Here is a 14,211-nt window from a genome sequence, read left to right on the forward strand (position 1 = left end):
CATGAACTACTGCAACTTTATCAAGATAAAAAGGTTCTGCACAATGAAGGAATAATCAGCAAAACTAAAAGGCCGCCTACAGAATGGGAGAAGATATTTGCAAATGACATATCTGATAAAGAGTTAGTATCCAAAAGCTATAAAGAACTTAGCAAACTCAACACCCAAAAAACAAACAACCCAGTTAAGAAATGGGCAGAAGACAAGCATAGACGCTTTTCTGAAGAAGACATCCAGATGGCTAACAGACACATGAAAAGATGCTCGACATTACTCAGTATTAGGGAAATACAAATCAAAACCACGATGAGATACCACCTCACACCTGTCAGAATGGCTAAAATTAACAACACAAGCAACAACAGGTGTTGGCAAGCCCAAAATCAAACATGAATTGCGAGGTTTTCTTGGACTGGCAGGTTATTGTAGCAACTGGATCCCAAACTTTCCCCTTATGGCCCAAGATTTATACACTTTGTTAAAAACTACTAAATCTGAATCTAACATCTGAAAGATTCAGATAACATGACTTTTCAAATCCTAAAAGTTAAAAAAACAAAAAAACACCTGTCCTTGGACACCCCGATTGTCAACTCCCTTCCTGTATATGAAAAAGAAGGGAATGCCCTTGAAGCGCTCACCCGAAAGCATGGAGATTGCCATTGATCCATTGGATATTACAGCCAACAACTAGATCCTGTAGCCTGTGGATACCCCATGCCTCACACTTATGTCTTCTACTGCCCTCTTACAAAGACCACTAAGGAAATAGTCATAGGATCTCCTTTAACCATCTTTGTGCCACATGCAGTTTGAAGTTCTTAACTCTCATCATAGCATCTTTCAGTGGGCTGTCTCACTTAGTAAGTCACTGTAATAATTCATCACTGTAATAAATCACTGTAAAAACCTTAGCCCTGCTACTATTTTTCCCCTCCTACTCTGACGAAACCCCCCATAACTGCTCAATACCAACAGATCACCCTCTGACTCCCTGTGATGACTTATAGAAAACTCTTTGAGTAACACTGACTACTCATGGTTCACTGATGGTTCTTATGTGCAAAATGAAGATGGTAAATATCACGCTGAGTATGCAATATCAACTCCTTCTGAAGGAACTAAAGCAGCACCTTTAACTTTGGCTACTTTGGCCCAACAAACCAAACCATACACACTGGGGCCTCTATCCTAATCAATGGCAAAACTGCCAACGTTTACACAGATAGTAGATACACCTCTGGAGTGGCTCATGACTTTGAAATGTTATGGCAACAATGTGGCTTCCTTCAGAGACAAAATTAAAAGCAGACTTTTTTTCCAGAAATTATTGGATGCTATACTATTATCTGCTGCTTTGGCTATTACTAAGATTACAGAGCATTCTAAGCTTGACTTTTGGAAAGCTAAAGGAAATGACCTTGCTGACATTTCTGCAAAATAGACTGCCCTCCAAAGTTCCAAAGTCAAACTTCTGTCGTGGTCCAAAGGAACTCATCTTCAGATGATAATGTGGAGAAACTGACTAGAGACACCCAATGATCAGCACTGGAAAGGAAAAAATAGTACTGGCAATCGGATGGTTGCTGGTATAAGAAGAGAAACCTCTGGTTTGGGTCAAATAAAAAAATAGCCCTACCAGAAATTCTAAAACTCCCACTACTGACAACTGTACATGCATTAAACTATCAGTTGATACATAAAATGAGATGTTTAGGAACCAATACTGGTAGGGAAATATTAACAAGGCTTCAGAAAATGCCTACTTTACTTGTCCCACCTGCCCAAAAGAAAATCCAGGGCAACCCGTCTGCACAGTTCCTGGGCACTTTAAATTGCCTAATGGACCATTCAAGGTTTGGCAAATGGATTTATTCAGCTACTTCCATCTTACAGATATAAATATGTTTTGGTAATAATTTGCATGTTTTCCCACTGGGTCAAGCCTTTCCAGGTAGACAAGCTACTGCCTCTAAAGAAGCTAAAATCCTATTAGAAAAGCATCTATACACAGGGAATCCCTCTTGAGCTTCACAGCTACCAGGGAACCCATTTTTACTCGTCAAATATCATGGCAAGTCTGTGCTGTTTGGCCAGTTCTACAGCATTTTCACTGTAGTTATCATTCTCACTCCTCAGGACTAGTCAAGTGAACCAAAGGCATCATCAAAACCCAACTGGCAAAATTTGTGGAAACTCTCCAAATGCCTTGGTGGTTGGTTGGTTCTTCTAAATCTCAGATCCACCCCCTTTGGAGCTCATAAACTCTCATCCTTTGAGTTATTTACTGGGTTCCCTGTAAATCTAGCTTCCACGTCTTTTTACCTGCACCTAATAAAAGGAGATACAGCTCAATATTGCGAATGTCTAATTACATCTCTTGAAAATAATCATGCTCAAGTAGAGCAATCTTTTCACAGTGTGTTCCCAGGAGATGAAGACCCAAACATCACACCCTGCAACCTTGGCATTTTGTTTATTGGAAAAGATATCTCCAATAAGACTCTCTTCAACCACACTAGAAAAAGGCGTTTATCAAGTGTTACTGACTAATCCCTGTGCAGCCAAAATCCAAGGAGTAGACTCCTAGATCCATGTGTTCCATGTAAAGAAAACTCTAAAACCTGACTGGACTTGTACACCAACTGGTGGCCTCAAATTAAAGATTTCCAGGAACTGAAGCAGACAACAGCTGGAGCAGACAGCTTTCCCCAAGATGATGGCATCAGGCCAATACTCTTTCTGCTTTTTCTTATCCGTTTTCTCCTTCACTATCCTGGAGGGACAACACCCTCCTTCACGTTTCCCAATCCCTCAAAAAAGGGGGAAACCTTCCTGATAGTTCAGATTCTGTTGAACAAACCCTGTCATCAAAACCCCAATCTGTCCAGGACAGCCATGACCTTGTAGTCTTCCTCACAGCAACCTTCTCCTTCATCTCCACTACAACCACTAACTATACCTGCACCTCTATGGATATTTGTCACTAAGTCAAATTTCTACAACCACGTTTTCCTGTACCTTGGTTTGATCTCTCCCCTGCCATAACTCTCAATGCAACTAATCATACCAATTCCACCCATACAGTTTCCCATTCCCACTACTACCTTAGGTCTGCTTGCCCTAGCCAAACAACCTCCTCTCTATATGGTCTTTGAGAGCAAAGTCCACAGAACAATATGGTTTCTCCCTACTTGTTCCTCAAACACCATTGACCCTTAGCTTGAAAGGACCAACTGAAAAATCCCAATTAAGAGCCCTATTAATAATCAAACCCTAGCAGGAATCTTATATGCACTACCTGGTTTTATCTTTGTGGCAACCCAGCCTCTCAGTGGGCCTATGAATGTTTAGACAGCTGGCGGGTTGGAGGCCAATGCTTGCTAGAATAACTGTCTCTGTGAACATCCACAATAAATCTGAAGCCTTCCTGTGGTCTTCCTCCCTAAACCTTCAACTCTGCATTCACCAGGAACTCCCCAGAGGTATACAGGACTCTGGATGCCTCTATTGTAGGTACTCACACCAATGAACACATTATTAGAAATCTCTCTCTGGAGTTGGGAAAACTTGCCAATTCCTCTGTTAAGACAATAGCAGTCCAACCACAATTATTTGACTCATTGGTTAAAGTAGTTTTGGACCATCACATCGTCCTTGATTACCCACTTGCTAAATACAGAGGTATTTGTGTGATAGCAAGCAACTAACACACATGAATAAATTCTTCCAAAGAACCAGAAACCCAAATACATAAAATTAGGGAACAAGTATATTGCTACAACAAATTCCACCTGATGATCCGTGATCCTTTGATCTCTTTGGCTAGTTACCTTCAGGTTTAGGCTCCTGGTTTAGGACTATTACACAAACTGGAGTCATTATTCTGCTCATCTTATTTTATATAATCATTTTCAAACTTTGTACCTGGTGCCTGTCAAACCTTTGGGTAGAAATAACATACCCAATAAGGTGATGCTGGCTAAATGCATCAACATGATCTCCAATGCTTACAACCTAAGATATAGACTTTAGATGGGAAATGCCTGAGAGTTCTCTCTTCTACTCACCCTTGTTACTCAAATGTGGCCTCAACAGTTTCCAACCTGGGCCCTTTCCCTTGACATGGGACAGGACCCTAGGAAAGGTTCTTCCTCACATCAAGAAATAAAAATGTTTCTAATAAGAACAGATGACCCAACTCTTGATCAGTGATGCTCTTAAAGAAATATTTTGATCACAATAGGGAAATGTAAAAATGTGTTAAGGAAACCAGACTCAAAATTGGAGTTGGGAAGCCAAAAAGGGAGGGCTCTGACACACGTACCACTCATAGTCACAGCTTGCACAATCCAGAAGAAAAATTTCCTCTCAGCCCAGCAACAGCAAACTGCCCTCACCTGCAGCCAATGAGAAGCCACTACCGCTTGGAAATCTCATTTTTCTTCCAAAGAACTCTTGTTCAAAAGCCCTCCCAACTTGCTCCTTTTCTCTATAAAAGGATACTCTCCCCTTTTATTCTCCCAACCTGCCTATAGTTCACCATCAATTGCCTGTCCTGAATTGCAGTTCCTCTGTTACCCTGAATAAATTTGGCTGAACTGCTTACCTTTTCCTTTTAAAAGGCTGATAGAAGTATATACCTAGAAGTTCCTTATTTTCTCTGAATCTTAACTGTTTCCCTCCTATATAATCTAAATATAATAGCACCCACTACAAAATGGTTAAATCACAAAGCACAAATATGGTACATGTCAAAGTACTTTGCTAATTATAAAGCTAATCATAAAACATACAGAAATGTTACTTTCTGCTCTTGCCTTTACTAAGAGACCAGATCCGTATAAATGAAATCCCTGACATTATTGGTCACTCTTGAGCACTGTTCCTCTACTTAGGCTGAGTTAGAAGTCACTGAAAATAAGAGTGAAATAGATATCAATTGTGTTCCAAGGCCAGAATCTGAGTGTCCAGTTCTTCAAAGGGCTCACATGTACACAGAATATAAAATAAATACCTAAGCATGGATTTGAGAAGGCAATTTAGTTTTCTATTCACCTGGAGAGGAAGCTTCCTTACCAAAATTTTATTTTGAGTAATATGAGAACAAAATTTCAAAAGTCACCCCTCAAGCAACTCTTGTTTCTAATATGTACCTCTCTATTTTGAAATAATTTGTTTGTACATTTGCTTTTTGACTTGTAGACATTATCTATTGGCTTCCTATTATGATAGAATGAACTTCGTAGAGAAAGTGTTCTGAGCCAAACTTGAGATATTATGATGCAGAACTGTCCAGTGATGCATTACTCCGAATCACCCTTTCATTTCTAGTCTTCAAAGGCCTACATTAAAAGCAATACAACCTAGAGTGTCTCTGTTTAGAGACAATAAGGAAGCTAGCTGGGCCTAAAATATTAGACCACTCTAAACCTCTCTCTGAATCTAGTTCAGGGATGCTCGGTTTCTTTTGCCATTTTCACCCACCCCACACGGTTTAGTCCTGTTCCTAAAGCTATAGGACAAATGAAAAAGGAGACCCCAAACAGTTTCAGGACAAGCATGGGCATAATTCTTATGAGTTCTATGGAAAGGGATTAACTGGAGCTAAAAGAAACCAGCTTTTAATTATCTGAAAAGTTATCTAAAGCCGACAAGATGCAGCATTAAAATTTATGGACTGAATCTCCTGCATTACATCTGTCCAAAGGAGACCACTAATGTTCTCCAAATGTAGACTTCGGCTGGGGTACGCTAGGTTTGAGGCAGGGACAACATCGGGTCCAGTGCCAGGTTTACAAGTAAACTTGAGGTCAGGCAGGTGACCCTGTCAAGCAGGCATGGTACATTAAGGAAAGGAAATCTTTTCTCTCATTAATCAACAGGATAAAGGTGATTAAGCAGGAATTATTTTTCAATGACCTACATAATTTCATCAGGCTGCTATGGCTATTAGCAGAGAGCAGATGACTTCCTAACAAGATGAATTTGATAGCACAGCCCTTCCCGAGAAAGCTGGGTGTGGGCCCAATCGGTTGACACTGCCTACTACTACTCCTCAGCTTGGGGATCCTTCCTCCAATGGGGATATCTCCCCGTCACTGAATGGCTGAGGCTGCAGCACTTGCTGAATGGTGGAAGCCGGGTCTGTTAAGGGATGGATCCAGGTAGGTGAGACAGAGGTCACGTGATTCCCAAAGTTCCAAACAAACAAGACTACAGCTGCTACCAACACCTCACCCTGGCCAGGCTTGAAATAGAACAGCAGCTAGTTCATTCCCTAGCAGAAACGGGGTTAACAAGGAAGCATTGTTGGAGTCGGGGCGGGAGACAGACGGACAGGCATGCAGGCACGACATCAATAACAACCACCATGATTTGAACGCAGCTTCATTAGAGACCTTACGAAACTGAGCAAGAGCCACCCAACAAGTCCGCCCTTACACCGGGAGAGTGCTACAAACCTCAGAGGGACGCCACCTCGGTCTCCCGCGAAAGCGAGGTGGCTTGGGGAGAAAAACTGAGCCCCAGATCTCTTCGCCTCGCCTTCCTCCCGTAGGACCCCCGCTCTCTGGCCCCAGGGACCAAGGAAAGAGGTGGAGAGACCGGATGACATCTTTCTCCGTCAAAATAAGCCGGCTCTCTCTCTCCCGGGGTCAGTCACCGAGTAACGCCGGGTCCCGCGGCTCTCGCAGCCACCTCGTCCCCGCCGTGCTGCGGCCCGATGCAGCGATCTAGTTTGGGGTATTCCCAGTGCAACCCCCATCCCAATACCTGCTCCTCCAGCCCAGTCGGCGGAATGCAGAGAAAGGACGCGTCTGCTCTCCCCACTCCCTTAACCCCCTAAAGTAAAAGAAGTCCTCAAGCTGCAAAGCTCCAAGCAGGGTGCCACGTACCTGCCCGCGGACTCGGCTCCTCCTTCCACACAGTGCGGGACGCTCCGGACAAGTGTCCCCAAACTGTCGGGAAAGTTTGTGCCGCCGTCCAGGGTACACTGGACCCCGAGCCGCCACCCGCGCCGGACTCCAGGAGGGGCGGAGAGCCCGCTCCTCCCTGCCCGGCTCCAACTCAACAGCCCGGCCCTAGGAAGAAAGTAGGAGAAGGGAGAAGGTTTGAGCGCAACTTTCCGACCATGCGTCAGCGGGCGGCTGAGCCGCGCGGATCCGGGGCTCTGCACCACTCCCCCCTCCCAACTCTGTGCTCCTAGGAGCGAGGGCGGGGCGGGGCGAGCCGGGGCAAGGCGGGGCCCAACCTGCCCGGCAGCCCTGGGGAGCACGGAGCTCGGCCCCGCCCCGGCCGCCGCCAGCCCCGCCCCCACCCCTGCCCTTGGGACGCGCGGCCGCCAGGTGCGCCCGGGCTTGGGCTCCGCGGCGCGGCAGCCTTGCGCGGGTTTCCAGGGTGAAGGGGGAGGAGCCTCGGAAGGAAACTTTCCACCGAAACTTAACCCGGGCGACGTGGAGTACACCCCACCCCGCCTTTAGGGGTTCGTCTTTTGTCTGCACTGCATCCCTTCACACACAACCGCTCTCACACCTCCCCACCAACGAAAAAATAAATCAATATTTATGAACCGGCCACAAGGCTGGTTTCTTGGGTCCTGCGGGGTGGAGGAAGTCAGACAACTCCGCATGTCACGGACGTTTTAGATTTCTTGCTCCCCAAAGGTTTGACGGCAGCCAGCGGTGCCCTCTCCCCACTCCAATTTCTTTCACTGAAGCCTTTCGTTCTGTCCCTGAGGTTTGAACTTTAAAATACTAACAAGGTCCCAAGAGAGCTGAGCCGATGACGGAAGCGTTCTCCTGTTATTTTACTGGCATATTCTACTGAAGTGAGCAGGGGGAGTTTTACTCTTGGCGGACTTAAGGAGTCAGGGTTTTGGGGAACGGAGGGCAGTGAGCAGGTGTTGCTTTTTGTTTTTAAGGTGAGTCAGCATTGTTGCAATTGTTTGCGAGTATATGTGTGCGTGGCACATGTTCCCTAGCAATCCTCCCCCAACCCCCAGATGAGGGCTTTTTAATGTGGACAGTTCTACAGCAAAAAGGAACCATCCCCAACTCAGGACTCCCCAGAAAATGGCACAGCAGGTTCAGAATCCATTACCCCAGGACCGGGGCGAGGAGTTGGTGGTGGTCTTTGGCCCTGCGCGGGTCTCCTTTCCAGAGCCCAGACCTCCACGGTGTAGGGCCTAGCCTCTCCTTTGCCCTTAGACACTTGGGGCTGTGCCCATTGCCAAAGTAGGCGGCGCTGACTTCCCTCCCCCATTCCTGCATCTCCCACGCCCCCTGGGTACTTGGGCAGCAGAGTCAATGCTCTGCTTTCTGGACTTTAAAGCCAGGAGGAGGAATCAAATTTGTAGGTAGAGGCCTTCTTGGCATTTTCAGAGCCCTGTGGTTGGCATGGCTGAAACTTGAGGTAAGCCAAAACCTGAGCAGGTCAGGCCACACCACAACTTACAAAGGTGGATGTGGAGGATTTTCCACCTCAGCAGCATCCTGCTGGCACCTCACCAAATTCTCCTTTGGAGGAGTATCCTCCTCCCTCCATTCTCAGTGAATGGCATCCGGGGAAAACCAAAATCAGGTATATCTAGTTTCAAGTTCTCTCTTGCAACCATGGTAATGGGATGATAGGAACTTCCCACTTCCTTATAAGGCTGTCTATGACCACTGCTGTGGCTCATGGAAAGCAGCACCAACACAGGTTGCACTTGCTGGGAGTCCTTTCAGGATTCACTAGCCTTTCACCTGTAACAAGTGTAGACAAGGGTCTCAAGTAAAATCTGGGGAAGGACAAGGGAGAAAAAAGGGGAAAGTTCTACCCAGCAGGTCACCTTGGCCTGCTCTAATAATTGGAATGTGGGGAAATCATTAGTGCTTTTTGCATGCTAGGCATTCTTCTAGGTGTTGGAGACAAAGGGGATGACAAAAAAACTTAAAAATTCTAGCCCTAATGGAGCTTACCTTCCAGATGGGAGAGAGGCATATGGACTGCCATATGATTAGAAATGCTACCGAGAAAAATTAAGCAGGGAGGGGACACGAGGAGGAACAGGTTTTTTTTTTTTCTTTTCAAAATTTTGTTTAAATTCTAGTTAACATACAGGGTAATACCGGTTGCAGGAGTAGAATTTAATGATTCATCACTTACATATAACACCCAGTGCTCAACACAAGTGCCTTCCTTAATATCTATCACCCGTTCAGCCCATCTCCCCTCCCCCCCCCCCCCCCCCCCCCGCCGCCCAGTTCCCCTCAGCACCCTCGGTTTATTCTCTATAGTTAAGAGTCTCTTATGGTTCTCCTCCCTCTTTTTTTCCCCTTTGCCTATATTCATCTGTCTTGTTTCATATGGTATTTGTCTTTCTCGAACTAATTTATTTCAATTAGCATAATACACTCTAGCTCCAACCACATTGTTGCAAATGGCAAGGTTTCATTCTTTTTTGATGGCTGAGTAATATTCGTGTGTGTGTGTGTGTGTGTGTGTGTGTGTACATGTATACACATCTTTATCCATTCATCAGTTGGACATTTGGGCTTTTTCCATAATTTGGCTATTGTTGATAATGCTATGAACATCAGGATGTATGTGCCCCCTTCGAATCTGTGTTTTTATACCCTTTGGGTAATGCTTGGTAGTGATTGCTGGATCATAGGGTCTATTTTTAACTCTTTGAGGGACCTCCATACTGTTTGCCAGTGTGGCTGCACCAGTTTGCATTCCCACCAACAGTGCAAGACGGTTCCTCTTCTCATCCTCGCCAAAACCTGTTTCTTGTGCTATTAATTTTAGCCATTCTGACAGGTGTGAGGTGGTATCTCATCATGGTTTTGATTTGTATTTCCCTTATTATGAGTGATGGTGAGCATCTTTTCACGTGTCTGTTGGCCATGGTGCTCTTTTAAATAAGAGCATCTAGCAACACCTCTGTAGGAAGTAATATTTGAGCAAAGGCCTAAAGGAGCAAGATATCTGGACAGACAACTTTCAAGGCAGAAAGCACAGCAAGTACAAAAGCCCTGAGGCAGAATTATGCCTGAGTGCACTAGGAAGAGCCAAGAGGCCAGCATGGCAGATCGAAGAAGGTAAAGACAGGGAAGAGGTTGGGGTGAGACAGTTCAGGTGAGGCTTTTACTCTGAGTTGGGAGCCATCGGAGAGTTTAGGGTGGAAAAGTGACATCTTCCGTCACATTTTAATAGGATAACTTTGCTAGATTGAGTATAGACAGTAGTGGGTAGCAGAAACCAATTAAAAGGCTACTGAAATAATCTAAGAGCAAGAGGATAGTGACTTGGACCAGGGAGATACGGGTGGAGGTGATGAACTGACAGGAATCCCTCACAGATTGAGCGTGAAGTATGACGGAAAGGAAGCAAAGAAGACTGAGGTGTTTGTCCTGAGCAGCTGAAAGGATGCGACTGCCAGGGCAAAGAAGACGACTTCAAAAGGAGCAGGTTGGGATAAAAATCAAGAAGGCAAAGGGATGACAGGAAAAAAAGGACACATAATTTGAACAATCTTCAATTTCCTCAGTTTATAAAATGAAAAAAATACCTACTTCATTAGGGTTGCTTTAAGGATAACATGAATTAATCCAGTGAAGTGGCTAGCACAGTACCTAATAAATGGCAAGCAGTTAAGTTTCCTGTGTACAATATGAATTTCATACATATCCACTCTGCCCTCTGGGGATGAAACAGAGTCATTGTTTCAGAGGAAATAAGTCTTACTAAAAGGAGAGGGAAAAGAAAACAAAGAAAGAACATGAAATAAAAATACAAAAACAATGGAATATTACTCAGCCATAAAAAAGAATGAAATCTTGCCCTTTGTGACAAGGATGAACCTTGAGAGTGTTGTGCTATGTGAGATAAGTCAAACAGAGAAAGACAAATACTATATGATTTCACTTATATGTGGAATTTTAAAAATAAAATCAGACTCATAGATGCAGAGAACCGACTACTGATTGCCAGAGTGGGGGACAAAGTGGGTGAAAGGGATCAAGAAATACAAACATCCAGTTATAAAATAAATAAGTCATGGGAGAGTATTGAACAGCAGGGGAAATACAGTCAATATTATTGTATTAACTTTTTACGGTGACAACTGGTAACTAGACCTATTAGGATGATCATGTATATAAACAACGTATATAAACATAAAATTGCTATGTTGTATACCTGAAATAGGATATTGTATTTCAATTATACTAAAATTTAGAAAGATGGAAACTCATAGTCAATGGAGGAAAAAAACAGAAGAAATGAAGTCCAAGAAAAGTGTCTAATAAAATCTATGTTATAGTAGTTTCTCTGGAGTTCTAGTCCCTCAAGGAGACAAACTAAAGTATCAGAGTTTGATAGTTTGGGAAAGGAATTTGAAACATGAAAAGTTTGTAATAAAGCAAAAAAAAATACAGTATATATAATAAGCAAAGAATTTTGGTTACTACTCCTTATAAAAAATTATTTCAAATAAGATGTAAGAATAGAAAAATATTCAAAAGAGAATTCTAAAAAGTAAAATAAAAAAAAACACAAATGACCACTGTATTTTAACAGTCCAGTCATATCAATTAAAGCTAGGATGAGAAACAATTATTTTTTATTTATAAATTTGGCAAGACTAGAAAAATTATAAAAAGTAATATTGTTGCATGTTGGATAATTTCATATCATGCTAAAAGAAGCTATAGTAATTTTTAGAAATGTGTATCTAAATATTGAAAATATTTATACTTTTCAAACTAGAAATTTTACTTCCAGGAATTTATTCTAATATTCAAATATTTGCCAAAACTTTACATATAATGTGGCACCTGGGTGACTCAGTCAGTTAAGCATCTGACTTCTGCCCAGGTCATGATCTCACAATTCGTGAGTTCAAGCCCTGCATTGGGCTCTGTGCTGACTGACAGTTCAGAGCCTGGAACCTGCTTCAGATTCTGTCGCTCTCTGCCCCTCCCCCCCCCCAATAAACATTAAAAAAAAAAAACCTTTACATATAACAATGTCCATCACCGGGTCATTTAAGTATAGTGAAAAGAAATATCCTAAGTATCCAACAAGACAGAATTATGGTAAGCACTAGGTTATGGTAAAGCCATTTATGTTATTATAGGCAGATTTTTTTTAATATGGATGAATATCTATTAAATGAAAACATGTTCACAATATATTATAGTAACAGAATAAGCCATGGGGCACCTGGGTGGCTCAGTCAATTGAGCATCCAACTCTTGATTTCGGCACCACATTGAGTGTGGAGACTGCTTGGGACTGTCTCTCTCCCTCTCTCTGTGCCTCTCTCTCAAAATAAATAAACATTAAAATAAAATAAGCCTACCACAAAACAGAATGTAAAATAGTATTTTCCTGGGGTGCCTTGGTGGCTCCGTCAGTTGAGCGACGCACTTTGGTTCAGGTCATAATCTCGTGGTTCATGAGTTCGAGCCCTACATCAGGCTCTGTGCTGACAACTAGGAGCCTGGAGTCTGCTTTGGATTCTGTGTCTCCCTGTCTCTCTGCCCATCCCCTGCTTAAGCTCTTTCTCTCTCAAACATTAAAAAAAAATTTTTTTAAGGAGGATTCTCCTTAAAAATATTAATTGTCATCTCTATATTAGGATGACTATTTATTTTCTTTGTTCCTTTCTCTATTTCCACATTTTCTGCCATAAGCAAGTGTCATGCTCTCTTGGGAGTGGAGCTGCTGAATATATAATGAGATTTAGTGAATATTGCCAAAAGTTTTCCAACATGGTTATACCAATTTATACTCCCACTGGCACTATATAAAAGAGTTCTAGTTTGAAACAATGCATTTTTAACATAATGTATCCAGTAAACAGCCATTGATTTGAACTCTACTACTTTAGAAGTTAAAATGATTTCGTGGAAGATAGAAGTACATTGTTGTGAATGCACAGATTAGTAATATAATGCCAACCCTTTCTAAGTTGTATTTTTCATTATCTCATTTATTCTTACCCTTTTTAGCTGTGTTATATACATTAGTCAAAGTATTCAGATTAGATTTCTTTAATGCAGCAGTTGCACAAGACTCCCTTTTCTTACCTCCTTTATCCCTGCTTTAAAATGTAATTGTATTTCAAATTGCCTTACACATTTCCCTCAAAATATTTAAAACATCAAAATCCATGATTATGTGAAAAAAGGAGAGCAGTATCTCATTAGTACTTGCAAACACTCTTCTTTCACAGAGCTCATGGGACTATAGTCTCTATCTTAACATCTCTGTGAGAAAGCGAACAAAGGCTATCAGCTCTGTTTAACAAAAACAGAAGTTCAGGTACAGCAAAGGGAAGAGGGCAGTTTGAGATGAGGATGTCAAAAAGATCTCTTCATTGACCCAGATACCTTGGAATCTAATCTAAAAAAGACACAAAGACATTATCATTTATAGTCAGATTAAATCTAAATATAAATTGTCTCCTAAAGTTGCTTCTCTTAAGAAGAGCGTAGAAATGAACAATGTGTATCTTGTTAGAATATTAATCATTCTGTCAAGAAATTCTAACAAATACATTAATAATAAAATAAAATTGCTTTTCAATGGTCTCATCTCCTGTGGAGATTATCAAGTGGTCAAGGTCTACCTACTCCACTGATGATATATGTCTTATTTATTATAAAAACTCTTCAAATCCACCTGTCTTCTCCTTTAAAGCAAGTCAGGGTAGGGGCGCCTGGGTAGTACAGTTGGTTAAGGGTCTGACTCTTGACCTCAGTTCAGGTCATGATCTCACAGTTCGTGAGTTCAAACCCCAGAGACTGCTTGCGGTTCTGTCTCTCCTTCTCTCTGTCCCCTCTCCCTCTTAATCTCTCCCTGCCTTCTCTCAAAATAGACTTTAAAAAAATGAAAATAAAATGAATCACTGTAGCATGTTAACAGCCTAAGCTCTGGAGCAGATGCAGCCGACAGGAGTGTGTTCAAATCCCAGCTCTACTGCTTGCCAGCTGTGTGACCTGGATCAACTAAGTAACTTCATTTCTTCTTGTGCCTCAGTTTTTGCTCTAATAAGAGATCATCGTAGTAACTATGTCACTAGTTTGTGATGAGGATTATGTAGCTCCCTGAGCACAGTGTAGAGCACATGATAAGCACTCAGTAGATTTAGTTTTCAAGGCAATTTTTAGGAATTTGTAATAAGGAAGTAATTCTAAAAGTGGATATTTAAGTACAAGT

The 14,211-nt window shown here is 42.4% G+C and overlaps 1 protein-coding gene across 2 annotated transcripts in view; it reads right to left on the minus strand.

The window, feature by feature from the left end:
• Positions 1 to 7,204, minus strand: part of FHIP1A (FHF complex subunit HOOK interacting protein 1A) — a 250,330-nt gene extending 243,126 nt beyond the window's left edge. For both annotated transcript variants that reach the window (XM_025922080.2, XM_086704108.1), the window contains exon 1: positions 6,897 to 7,204. The gene's annotated coding sequence lies outside the window, so the exon portion shown is untranslated. The remainder of the gene's footprint in view (positions 1 to 6,896) is intronic.
• Between the last annotated feature and the right edge of the window lie 7,007 nt (positions 7,205 to 14,211).

Source organism: Puma concolor, chromosome B1 (assembly GCF_028749965.1).
Source record: "Puma concolor isolate L17-30 chromosome B1, mPumCon1.1.hap2, whole genome shotgun sequence".
Classification (NCBI taxonomy): domain Eukaryota; kingdom Metazoa; phylum Chordata; class Mammalia; order Carnivora; family Felidae; genus Puma; species Puma concolor.